This window comes from Schistocerca nitens, chromosome 3 (genome assembly GCF_023898315.1).
Source record: "Schistocerca nitens isolate TAMUIC-IGC-003100 chromosome 3, iqSchNite1.1, whole genome shotgun sequence".
In the NCBI taxonomy this organism is placed as follows: Eukaryota; Metazoa; Arthropoda; class Insecta; order Orthoptera; family Acrididae; genus Schistocerca; species Schistocerca nitens.
Genome location: NC_064616.1, coordinates 908,860,954 through 908,875,202, shown reverse-complemented (window position 1 = coordinate 908,875,202; position 14,249 = coordinate 908,860,954). Strand labels below are relative to the sequence as shown.

Here is a 14,249-nt window from a genome sequence, read left to right as displayed (position 1 = left end):
CTAAATTCCCCTTGCTCCCAGTGTAGTGTCATTAGATTTCATCTTTTAATTCAAATTATTCTTAGGTTCAACATATATGTAGAGTAGCACTGTAATTATATTAAAGTAGATAAAGATGACTGCCGTGTCCCTCTGAAGGAACTTTGCACATTCCTCTGCACAGTTGAATCATTCTCAACATGGCAAGAATTGTTCCATTACAGCGGATCGTAAGAAACACGAAACTGAAATAAATGAAGGCCTTCTGAAGATTTATTGTCTAAGGACCAAGCCCTGTGGCACACCTGTCCTAACTATATTCACGGCAGTATGCTTGCTTCTGTCAGAGATAAATTACATGTTGTTACTTAAATAACAAATTACAGCTAAGGATAAGTTATTTATACAAAAAAATTCAAGTTTTGTGAGCAGGGTGTCATAAAGAAGACAGTCAAGGGCTTTATTCAGATCATTACCCAAGTACCACGCATTGCCCGAGTATGTGTGTTTATTCCAATCTTTTTTAATCCAGCTCCCCTCCCCCGATCCATCTCTTCCCCCTCTCTGTCCAATTCCCCCTCCTCCATCTTCTCACCCTCCCTTTTCCCACAACATTACCATATTCATCCGCACAGGAGGATGATGGTTCATACCCTACAGTATTTATTTCCAGATTGTAACTAGTATGTGTACCAAATTTGATTGAAATAGTTCCAGGTGTTTAGTATGAGCCTTTTACCCATGACTTTCCTCACATATGCACAAGCCAAATATATTTCGCAAGCATTCATACACATATTTCACATGCATGTATAGCGTATTATGCCCTGCAGTTTCGCTTTCAGGCAGCTCAATGTTTATGACATTGTATTTCCTGAACTATGTACTGTATAATGACATAATTTTGCAGGTACATCTGATGGTATATGTGCCTACTATCTATGAAATATGTTGTGAATAGAGTTAGTAGTAAAAAAGTAATAAACTAAAACATCACACATAATCTGGTAAGTTTCTCATGCATTCAGTGTTATGATGTCATATCTCCTGAACAAAGTGTTATACAATGATATAAATTTTGTGGTACACTCAGTGGTACATGTGAATACTGTCTGCTAAATTCTTCATACATACCGTTAGTAGTAAAGAAGTAATAAATTAAAATGGCATGCTGCATGTGTCAGTTTTACTGTATGAACAACAAAAATTTAGTAAGCAATAAACTTTTTGCTTTCATCACTTTGAGAGGATTTTAGCAAGAAAAATTTTCACAAAGGTTTGAAATTATGTGTAAAGTTTGTTGAAAGCCTCTAAGTGCCTCATTTTCAAATTTCAAATACTGGATGACTAAAGTATGGGCATTCTCGCATCATGGGCTACGCTGCTTTTTCACACCCACCTCTTTGATAGGTGATTCTTTACAGGCAGGAAATAAAGTTTGTACCAAGTTTGGCTAAAATCAGTCTAGTGGTTTAGGAGGAGACATGGAACATACTTTTATGCATTTTTATAATTTGTATGATATCACTCCACAGATACTTTATTCCACTTTTCAAATTCAGTTAACAATTCAACCAAAAGCTTTCATAGTTCTGTCTCGTTTATATGTCTTAATGACTCGGCAGCTCTACTCTTTGGTGATTTGTGACATTTACTTCTTAAATTATTTACATTTTACCAGGAGCTTCCATTACCGAAACTACCTCACGAATTGACAAAAAACAGCTTCTTTTATCAGCAAGATGAGTAATGGTTGCTCCACTAATAATATGGCTATAAAATAAAAGTTTGTTTTATTTGCACTGACTGGAGAACTATGTAACAATTCACAAAGTAATGTGCACTTACAAGTAATAAATTTCAATGTTGCGATGCAGTGTAATGCTCACAAATGAATGAACATGTTATACTGTTACACACCACTCTTCTTGCTATTTGTTGTAATGCTCCAAGATCACAACTAATCACATAAATAACAATTTCAGAAGCAGGTCCTATTTATTTCACCTTGCCCTCACATCATTAACAAGTCACCTCCTTCCCACTCATTAACATCCATCTCAGGTGGTCCCTTTAAAATCTACATTATTTTCAAACCTACCAATCACCAATAACACAATGTCAGAATCTGCCATCCCTCTCAACACTGTAATGTCCAATACAGTCATGGTATCTGGCGAGAGAAAAATCTGCTGTAGCAAGCAACCTCACACTCAGAATGCTTAAGGCACTGCACCAATAACAACCTCAACTTGAACAATTGAACCACATCCTTCACCATGGCTTTGACTACCTTTCACCATGCCATGTAATGAGAAATGTCCTTCCAACTACCCTTCTCCCTACTCCCATAATGGTACTCTACTACACACTCAACCCATGTAAATATCTTTCTGCCCATAAGTTGCTACTCCTTTCAATCCCCTTGCCTATGGGTCATAACCATTTCACAACCTAGTTGCAACATCTGCTCCATACATTTGCCCACAATCTGTTATTCCAACATTCGCTGAAAGAGGCAGAGTCATGTTTCAAAGCAACATCAAACAAGACACAAACAAGATAACATGTACCTTGCCACAGACTACCATTATTTGATAATACTCCATATTACATGGCTTTGAAGCTTAGCAATAAAATGCGTTCAAACTTTAAGGACTGCAAGCTAGAACCCACAGGTGCAAACACTGAAAAATATTTAAAAATCCAATGCTACTACAGTGTGGATGATTTTATAAACAAGGAAGACAAGTTGGAGATATTGATTTGTTTTCCCGTTTTTTCTACATTACATTCTATGTGTATGCTTATGTTCCCTTTTAATGGATGTATATGTTCTCTTTATGTGTGTCCATACTTATAAACTACGCATCGTGTGAAGTATGTACCTAAATATCTAGATGCATACATATATAGTACTTTTATTAAAGTGTGTGCTCTTTGAAGTATGTCCATGTTTATAAACTAGAGAAGCAAACATGAAAAATACTTAAAAAGACTGATTTTAAACCACTGTGGAAATTTTAAGAAAAAGGAAGTAATCTAACACGCAATTATCTTCTTAGGTTGCAATGTGCTTCTGGGAGCATCCATATGCTTTATTTTAATGTATCTTGTTTTAAGGTATACTTAGGCTGGTATTACACTATAATATTTCTTTGTCAAAGTTGATATGTCAATGAAATTTGATGGTGTAATAGGGAACTTCGTCAAATGTCACCTATCATCAAATAAATATGATCACATCTAGGGGCCTCGTCATAGATTTGATCACAAAAGTCATTTATCTTCTGTTCACTGCAATGTGAAATGTAATTGCTTGAAGCACTGGCGTTGCTACAGCTATTTGACACCTCTTTAATGTCTTTGTAAACATGGCTTCAAAGTTGGTGTGTTCCTTCATCTCTTTTTTTAAATAATCTTGCCTCGACAAGGTTGGGGGTGAGCAACGGGAACAGTGCATGCTATTAATTGTGTAGTGATGGTCAAGTGGAATATGTTGCTGGCAACTTCATGTCCACAATCACAGCTACAGCCATCCACCTCCACATCTGGAAACATCCAGACAGCTTTTTAGCAAACCGGAATACAGAATAGAAAATAAAAAAATTCTTTCTTAGCTTTCCATTCTACTTCATTTATTTTTGAACTCTAGTTGCCCCAAGTTAAAAAGCACTTCATCTGTTTCATACTTTTCATTAATTTTGTAGTTATTGGAACACTAATTCCATTAATTAAATTATTCAAAAATAAAGTTAGTTCTTACTGCCCACATAGTGTACTAAAAATTTATTTACATTCACATATTCCCCTTCAGTGCTTTATAATTCCCTTCACACCTTTCTGGAATTATTTTGGTTAATGTGCAATGTGATATTCAAGTGCTGTGTTTTAAACTAGAGAAGTTCCCTCCTGTCAAGAAATCCAAGTGTGACAGTTTGCCTGTCTTCTGCATATATAGCTTTTCCCAAAGAGTATTCTCTTTTGTAATACGACAAGCCACTTTACTGAGCAAATACTGGAATACACACTCATCCATTCGTAAGTAATTTACATCCTTCACTAGCAGCTCTCTTAACACATTCCGCTGAATTATTTTACTATCTCGATGTAATAGCTACGGCTTCATCCAAACGTGTTTCCTTTTTTCCACCGCTTTTCTTCCAAATACATACAGAGTGCAATTGTGGTACTAGAAACCGCAGTGCATAATAAGAAGTTGTTGTCCGCCATCTTAAAATTTGAGGAAAAATATGACGACAGTATAGCGCCATGTCAAATATCTTTGTCAAACAAATTTGATGAAGATTTGATCATATCCTTGATCATATCCTTGTCAAAGAAATATGATCGTGTAATACTGGCCTTAGGTAGGCATAGAATCATTCATTGACGAGTCATCAATGTTTCAATCGAGATATTGTATATAACATGTCATGTGACAATAATGATTGTGTTCTGTTCTGTTCTACTCAATTTCATTATCATTACTAACTTTGTTGTATACTGAATTTTTCCATTTTACATGGGTAATACCAGTAACAACCTATTAGTCTGGATTAATGGCCACTGCCAAATTGTGGCCTAGAGCCAACTACACTGCTTACTTTCAGAGCACACTGATGAAGTGGGATACTTCAATGACTGTTTCACTCAAAGTCCAGCCTTTCCTAAATGTGAAGGTGGGCACTCCATGCCAGCAACACATCCTTCATTATCACAACTACCATGCCTCAATTTCATCAGTCCCATCCTCCATCTGCCTTACACTCTCTCCTGTGGCCATCCCGTTCCATTTTCCTATACCCATGCCTGCCTCACAATCTCTTACTTTTTGACTCCAGCTTGTCTCACGCATATATTCCTGCCCTTAAATATTTTTTTTGTTTTTACTCTGGATCCTCCACCATTGCCCTGTATTATGTCCATACCATTTCCAGAAGTAGCTCCCTATCCTGACAGTGACTCTTATATACGCATCATTCATCTCCTCTGCAAGATACTATATTCTACCAATGGCATAATCTTTCCTAACCCCTTCACCTGCTGTCTCTCCTTCATATCACAAACCTCTTTCCTGAAGTTCTCGATTCCAAGATTCCAAAACTTTATCGATTTCTGAATAACATCTCAAGTATTCAAATATCACATCTGAGAACATGACCTCCAATAAATCATTATGGCCCGATTTGTATCTGAAGCACTTGAGACCGGAACAAGAACAGTTGCCACTTGTTCTTGTAAAAATTCTCTGCTGTGTATTGTTTTTTTTCCATCTGACTTACTACAATACGTCACACTATAGATGTGACTAGTTCAACTGCTTCACAAGAAAGAACATTGCATTGAAAAATATATTAAAACATTTCAGGCCATGCATATTTTGCATTTGCTTTAAAACAGCATGTAAGCATGTAGAATTTCAATAAGAATAATGTAGCATTAATTTTCAAAAATGATTATAAAACAGAGGATGATAAAACATTTTGAAAAAACATTCTATGAAAATAATGATGCAGGTTAATTTTCTATTTACAACTGAAGTTCAGTTCTCAAAAATTCTTTAAGCTCTGTTGGGACAGAAAACCTTACACTTACTTTCCCTATAAATTAGTTTGGATTAAAGTGTAGCCAATTCATTATCTAACATTGATATGGGTGTAGATGTCTGTCCAAGCAATAGTTTCCAACAATCACATCGTGCACAGACTAGAAGTTCTGTCTGAGAAGCTGATTCTTCAAGTTCAAAATGTGGCCATAAACTGTTCAAACAGGGGCTACACGTGGTTTCAAACCAAGAGGATTCCGAGAAAATTGTTCCAATGTCTCCAAACAGGGAACACCACACATGCAGAAAGCAGTCAGGCAGCTCTCCCATGTGTCAAAAAACAAAACAGATATGACTGCGTACTGTTGAATGAATTCACATAGTTCCAGCAGACTGAATTGAACTGTTCTTAGAGAGACTTGTTTCAGTCTTCTGATTTGATTTTATTTCCACATTATTTCCAGAGGAAGCATTAATCATCTTGCAGAATGGTGAAGTTATATTTGTCAGTTTCCTAAATAAATTACACCTTTATTTTTCCATGCTTAGGCCCATACCTAGAACAAATACTCCAAGAAAACTGGCAATTCGGAAACGATAATACCACATGTTGTTGTTGTTGTTGTTGTCTTCAGTCCTGAGACTGGTTTGATGCAGCTCTCCATGCTACTCTATCCTATGCAAGCTTCTTCATCTCCCAGTACCTACTGCAGCCTACATCCTTCTGAATCTGCTTAGTGTATTCATCTCTTGGTCTCCCTCTACGATTTTTACCCTCCACACTGCCCTCCAATACTAACTTGGTGATCCCTCGATGTCTCAGAACATGTCCTACCAACCGATCCCTTCTTCTAGTAAAGTTGTGCCACAAACTTCTCTTCTCCCCAAATCCTATTCAATACTTCCTCATTAGTTATGTGATCTACCTATCTAATCTTCATCATTCTTCTGTAGCACCACATTTCAAAAGCTTCTATTCTCTTCTTGTCCAAACTATTTATCGTCCATGTTTCACTTCCATACATGGCTACACTCCATAAAAATACTTTCAGAAACGACTTCCTGACACTTAAATCTATACTCGATGTTAACAAATTTCTCTTCTTCAGAAACGCTTTCCTTGCCATTGCCAGTCTACATTTTATATCCTCTCTACTTCAACAATCATCAGTTATTTTGCTCCCCAAATAGCAAAACTCCTTTACTACTGTAAGTGACTCATTTCCTAATCTAATTCCCTCAGCATCATCCGCCTTAATTCGACTACAATCCATTATCCTCGTTTTGCTTTTGTTGATGTTCATCTTATACCCTCCATTCAAGACACTGTCCATTCTGTTCAGCTGCTCTTCGAAGTCCTTTGCTGTCTCTGACAGAATTACAATGTCATCGGCGAACCTCAAAGTTTTTATTTCTTCTCCGTGGACTTTAAACCTACTCCAAACTTTTCTTTTGTTTCCTTTATTGCTTGCTCAATATATAGATTGAATAACACCGGGGATAGACTACAACCCTGTCTCACTCGCTTCCCAACCACAGCTTCCCTTTCATACCCCTCACCTTCAGGATTTGAAAAAGAGTACTCCAGGCAACATTGTCAAAAGCTTTCTCTAAGTCTACAAATACGAGAAACGTAGGTTTGCCTTTCCACAATCTTTCTTCTAAGATAAGTCGTAGGGTCAGTTTTGCCTCACGTGTTCCAACATTTCTACGGAATCCAAACTGATCTTCCCCGAGGTCGGCTTCTATCAGTTTTTCCATTTGTCTGTAAAGAATTTGAGTTAGTATTTTGCAGCTGTGACTAATGAAACTGATAGTTGGGTAATTTTCACATCTGTCAACACCTGCTTTCTTTGGGATTGGAATTATTATATTCTTCTTGAAGTCTGACAATATTTCGCCTGTCTCATACATCTTGCTCACCAGATAGTAGAGTTTTGTCAGGACTGGCTCTCCCAAGGGTGTCAGTAGTTCTAATGGAATGTTGTCTACTCCGGGGGCCTTGTTTCGACTCAGGTCCTTTAGTGCTCTGTCAAACTCTTCACGCAGTATCGTATCTCCCATTTCATCTTCATCTACATCCTCTTCCATTTTCATAATATTGTCATCAAGTACATCGCCCTTGTAGAGACCCTCTATATACTCCTTCCACCTTTATGCTTTCCCTTCTTTGCTTAGAACTGGGTTTCAATCAAAGCTCTTGATATTCATGCAAGTGGTTATCCTGTCCCCAAAGGTCTCTTTAATTTTCCTGTAGGCAGTATCTATCTTACCCCTCGTGAGATAAGTCTCTACATCCTTACATTTGTCCTCTAGCCATCCTTGCTTATCCATTTTGCACTTCCTGACGATCTCATTTTTGAGACGTTTGTACTCCTTTTTGCCTGCTTCATTTTCTGCATTTTTATATTTTCTCCTTTCATCAATTAAATTCAATATTTCTTCTGTTACCCAAGGATTTCTACTAGCCCTCGTCTTTTTACCTATTTGATCCTGTGCTGCCTTCACTATTTCATTTCTCAAAGCTACCCATTCCTCTTCTACTGTATTTCTTTCCCCCATTCCTGTCAATTGTTCCCTTATGCTCTCCCTGAAACTCTGTACAACCTCTGGTTTAGTCAGTTTATCAAGGTCCCATCTCCTCAAATTCCCACCTTTTTGCAGTTTCTTCAATTTTAATCTACAGTTCATAACCAATAGATTGTGGTCAGAGTCCACATCTGCCCCTGGAAATGTCTTACAATTTAAAACCTGGTTCGTAAATCACTGTCTTACCATTATATAATTATCTGATACCTATCAGTATCTCCAGGGGTCTTCCATGTATAAAACCTTATTTCATGATTATTTAACCAAGTGTTAGCTATGATTAAGTTATGCTCTGTGCAAAATTCTACTAGGCGGCTTCCTCTTTCATTTCTTAGCCCCAATCCATATTCACCTACTATGTTTCCTTCTCTCCCTTTTCCTACTAACGAATTCCAGTCACCCATGACTATTAAATTTTCGTCTCCCTTCACTATCTGAATAATTTCTTTTGTTTCATCATACATTGCTTCAATTTCTTCGTCATCTGCAGAGCTAGTTGGCATATAAATTTGTACTACTGTGGTAGGCGTTGGCTTCATATTTATCTTGGCCACAATAATGCGTTCACTATGCTGTTTGTAGTAGCTTACCCGCACTCCTATTTTTTTTATTCATTATTAAACTGACTCCTGCATTACCCCTATTTGATTTTGTATTTATAATGCTGTATTCACCTGACAAAACGTCTTGCTCCTGCTGCCACCGAACTTCACTAATTCCCACTATATCTAACTTTAACCTATACATTTCCCTTTTTAAATTTTCTAACCTACCTGCCCGATTAAGGGATCTGACATTCCACGGTCCAATCCGTAGAACGCCTTTTTTCTTTCTCCTGATAACGACGTCCTCTTGAGTAGTCCCCGCCCGGAGATCCGAATGGGGGACTATGTTACCTCCGGAATATTTTACCGAAGAGGACGCCATCATCATTTAATCATACAGTAAAGCTGCATGCTCTCGGGAAAAATTACGGCTGTAGTTTCCCCTTACTTTCAGCCGTTCGCAGTACCAGCACAGCAAGGCCGTTTTGGTTAGTGTTACAAGGCCAGATCAGTCAGTCATCCAGACTGTTGCCCCTGCAACTACTGAAAAGGCTGCTGCCCCTCTTCAGGAACCACACGTTTGTCTGGCCTCTCAACAGATACCCCTCCGTTGTGGTTGCACCTACGGTACGGCTATCTGTATCGTTGAGGCACGCAAGCCTCCCCACCAATGGCAGGGTCCATGGTTCATGGACATACCTCATTACAAATCCATTCATGTGCATGCACACTGTAACCCGAATATCCTAACTCAATACCAAGAAGTTGTGCAACAAACTAAACTCGGTGGGTGTAGGTGTCTTTCTACGTTTGAAAGATTGTCCCTATTAAAATTACACACCAGTTGCATTAAGTGTGGGGCTAGTAGGACCACTATGAAGATGCAAATCAAGTTTGCTTTAAATAAATGCTGTATGGCCACGAGCACTAGTTACCTTTGAGAGTGGACATGGTGAGCTGATGTTAGTCAAGAATGCTTTCAAAGTGACAAAGACAACATTATCAATACCTCAGAGGTTGAACGAGGGCATGCAATAGCGCTACAAGAAGTTGGATGTTCCTTCTACAATATTTCAGAAACACTTGGAAGGAATGTAGCCACCTGGCTCCAGACAGCCATTTATCACTACCAATAGTGAAGACCATTGAGTTCGGCACATGGCTCTGGCGCCTTGTACTGTTCTGCAGCAGCAACTGGAGCAACGGTTGGCACCACAGTGATGCAACGAACTGTTGCAACTCTGTTACTTCCAGTACAGCTCCGAGCCAGATGCCCAGTAGTGTGCATTCCATTGACACCAAACAACCACCATTTGCAGCTTTAGTGGCATGAAGTGAGAGCTCATTGGATGGCAGGATGGAGGTCAGTTGGTTTTTCTGATGAGAGTTATTTCTGCCTTGAGGAGTGATGGCTGTGTGTTGATATGGAAGAGGCCAGTTGAGGGCCTGCAACCAACCTGTCTGCATCTAGACACACTCGACCTACACCTGCTGTTATGGTCTGGGGTGTGATTTCATATGAGAGGAGGAACATACTCATGGTTATCCCACATACCCTGACTGCAAATTTGTATGTCAATCTGCCACGTAGTGTTTTCTAACATGATAACGCTCGTTCACATACCACTGTTGTAGCCCAACATGCTCTACAAAGTGTCAACATCTTGCCTTGGCCTGCTTGATCACCAGATCTAACATTAACCATCCCTGTATTGACTGACCAAGTGCAACAGGCAAGGAACTCCATTCCACAAACTGACATTCGCCACCCGTACAACACAAATGCATGCATGCATGTTTGAATGCTTGCAGTCAACATTCTGGCAGTTACACTGGTCATTAATGTACCAGCATTTCACATTTGTAATGGCTTACTTGAAACATACATTAACCTTTGATCTTGCAATCTTGATAAATATGTTACATAGACAAATATATTTCCAAAACTTCATTTCTCTGCATTAATTATTCTTTGGTGTTGTGATTTTTTTCTGTAAGTGTATTTGTTAATGTAATAGAGAATGCATGAACATTATTTCATGTTTACCTGAAAGTGACTAAGGTGTCCAAACTGGCTGGCAGTATGGGATACAGACTTTGAACACCTATGTAGTATCTTCTCTAGAGGGGGGGGGGGGGGGGGGGGGGGGGGGGGGGGAAGGTCAGTGACTGACGAGTAAGCTTATACTTTAAACGCAAACACTGTTTGATTTTGCCCAATATCCCTAAAATGCATGTTTACATTTCTTATTTCAGATGTACAATGTCCAACTCTGGTGGGCTATGCATTTTCTTTAATGCTTCCTTAGTACTAACATCAAGATCAAACTTTCTTGCTGTAACTGAAATGTTTTCATCTGTAAGGTCTTTTTCCAATAAGAAAAGATTCTTAAACATCAGGGCTGATTACACATCACATCAGAGAAAGCTCTAAAGATCGCAAGTCACAGTACAATAATAAGAGCCATGTGATTAGTTGTCTGATACTGTCACAGGAAAGAAGGCTCGAGTAATGATGTTGTGAAGTTGGCACAAATTTGCTTTTTTATTGAGACAGAAACTTATTATTTCAAATTAGGCAAAATTTCCAATGTTCTTTGGGCAATATCAATATTCTCCGACCATCTAATTGAGCAATATTTATTTATTTGGAAAGATTGTATGTTTAGTGTATTCTATGTATTTTGCTCTTCTAGCAGGAGAATCTTTAAATAAATAAATAAGAAATCACTCTCAGAAGAACAAGAATGTTCCAATTAGTTTTTGTTATACCAATCTTAAATGCTCCCTGTACCACATGAAGCCCACAAAAACCTATATACAGAAAATCCATCCCATTACCCATTACAGATTCCTTAATCTTTGCATATACATCTTTGAGTACCTCAAAGTGAACATTATGGCCATCTATAGATACTTTTATTCAAATTATGCATTCCAACAGAAGATTTTAGGCCTTCCAACAAATCATGAGCAGAAGTGGTGGTGGTGGTGGGGGGGGGGGGGGGGGGGAAGAGAATCAAAGTACCGTTCTGATACCTGAGATGATTCTCAATTACAACACCCTACACTGATGTCTATCTGAGCTTTTTGTCAACAGTGTTTGCACTTTCATCAAATCCTAAAACTATATTCTCACAATGGGTAAGGAATGATAGCCATTCTTTGGTAAAATGGGGAGCAATACCATGGACTGTACTATGTGCCAGTTTCGTTCTGTGTAGCTGCATTCTTTGTTCTATTTTTGAATTGGAAATCAGTGGAAATATGGATGCACATTCCGAAGAACTACAGAATGGTTCCCTAAAGCACAAAGACAGCAGAGAATTTCTGACTTTGTAACATGATCTAATAAGATGAATGACTTCAGTGATGATGTTATTTCAGCTTTCAACAACTAAGTCAATTGTAGAACTTCCAGAAGTTGAAGCATTTTCAGGGTTCCTGGAAGGAGAGAGGAGAAAAAAAAAAGAGGCCCTCCACATTAGGCTTATCGCACGTACTTAATGTGCAAAGTTCTGAATTTTAATATTTATAAACATAGTAACAGCGAGTGGTCAAACAGTATCTTGCAGACACTTATTTAAAGGAATTCCATAGTTAAAGTTATACAACCAGGGAGAAAATTTCGTTTTTTGCAATGAAAATTGTTTTTACTTTCTAAAGTAATAGGGACATACTATTAAACCTTGGTGAATTGGTGTTTTGCATAAAACTCATCACGTTTCTTTCATTATGTATATTGGCAACACTGAATTTGCATACTCTACTGGCACTCGTTTGTTTGTACGGTACCTTATTTATTCGGCAAATTTTTGTGAATTCAAGGGATCACGTACCCCACATTAGGTAGAAGAATGCCAAATTAAATATGTTTTGCTGTCAAGAGAGCAGTGCATGAAGCCTTTAGTGCCTACTGTAGTAGAATATTGTCAAATGATTTATTTATTTATTTATTTATTGTTCCGTGGGACCAAATTAAGGAGAAATCTCCATGGTCATGGAACGAGTCAATACATGAAATTATAACACGATATTAGAAACAGATAAAATGAAATATAGAAAAAAAAACATATTCAGGTGACAAGTCTTAAGTTTAAATGAAGACAATCAACAATGTAACACTGGAATTTGCTTAATTTTTTAGCTCTTCCAGGAGCTCCTCGACAGAATAGAAGGAGTGAGCCATGAGGAAACTCTTCAGTTTAGACTTAAAAGAGTTTGGGCTACTGCTAAGATTTTTGAGTTCTTGTGGTAGCTTATTGAAAATGGATGCAGCAGAATACTGCACTCCTTTCTGCACAAGAGTCAAGGAACTGCATTCTACATGCAGATTTGATTTCTGCCTAGTATTAACTGAGTGAAAGCTGCTAACTCTTGGGAATAAGCTAATATTGCTAACAACAAACGACATTAAAGAAAATATATACTGTGAGGGCAATGTCAGAATTCCCAGATTTTTGAATAGGGGTCGACAAGAGGTTCTCGAACTTACACCACATATAGCTCGAACAGCCCGTTTTTGAGCCAAAAATACCCTTTTTGAATCAGAAGAATTACCCCAAAAAATAATACCATACGACATAAGCGTATGAAAATATGCGAAGTAGACTACTTTTCATGTTGAAGTGTCACTTATTTCAGATACTGTTCTAATGGTAAATAAAGCAGCATTTAGTTTCTGAACAAGATCCTGAACATGGGCTTTCCACAACAGCTTACTATCTATCCGTACGCCTAGGAACTTGAACTGTTCCGTCTCGCTTATAACATGCCCATTCTGTCTGATTAAAATGTCAGTTCTTGTTGAATTGTGAGTTAGAAACTGTAAAAACTGAGTCTTACTGTGATTTAGCATCAAATTATTTTCCACAAGCCACAAACTTATTTCATGAACTAAATTATTTGTTACTGTTTCAATATTACACACAAGATCCTTCACTATCAAGCTGGTGTCATCAGCAAACAGAAATATTTTTGAATCACCTGTAATACTAGAAGGCATATCATTTATATAAATAAGAAACAGCAGTGGCCCCAGCACCGACCCTTGGGGAACGCCCCACTTAACAGTTCCCCATTGGGACTGAACATCACTACCACTCTCAATATTGCGGAGAATTACCCTCTGCTTTCTGTTCTTAAAGTAAGAGGCGAACCAATTGTAAGCTACTCCCCTTACTCCATAATGGTCCAACTTCTGCAGTAATATTTTGTGGTCAACACAGTCAAAAGCCTTCGTTAAATCAAAGAAAACACCTAGCGTTCGCAACCTTTTATTTAATCCGTCGAAAACCTCACAGAGAAAAGAGAATATAGCATTTTCAGTTGTTAAACCATTTCTAAAACCAAACTGAACATTTGACAGCAAATTATGTGAATTTAAATGCTCCAGTAACCTTGTATATACAACCTTCTCGATAACTTTAGCAAACACCGATGGCATAGAAATAGGTCTAAAATTGTCAACATTATCAATGTCTCCCTTTTTATAAAGTGGCTTCACTACCGAGTATTTTAATCGATCAGGAAACCGACCACTCCTAAAGGAAAAGTTACAGATATGGCTAAGTACTGGGCTAACATAC

The 14,249-nt window shown here is 38.0% G+C and overlaps 1 protein-coding gene across 1 annotated transcript in view; it reads right to left on the bottom strand.

The window, feature by feature from the left end:
* The window catches only part of LOC126248968 (condensin complex subunit 2-like), a 188,135-nt gene that overhangs the window by 51,741 nt on the left and 122,145 nt on the right, over positions 1–14,249 (bottom strand). The gene's annotated exons all lie outside the window — the stretch shown is intronic.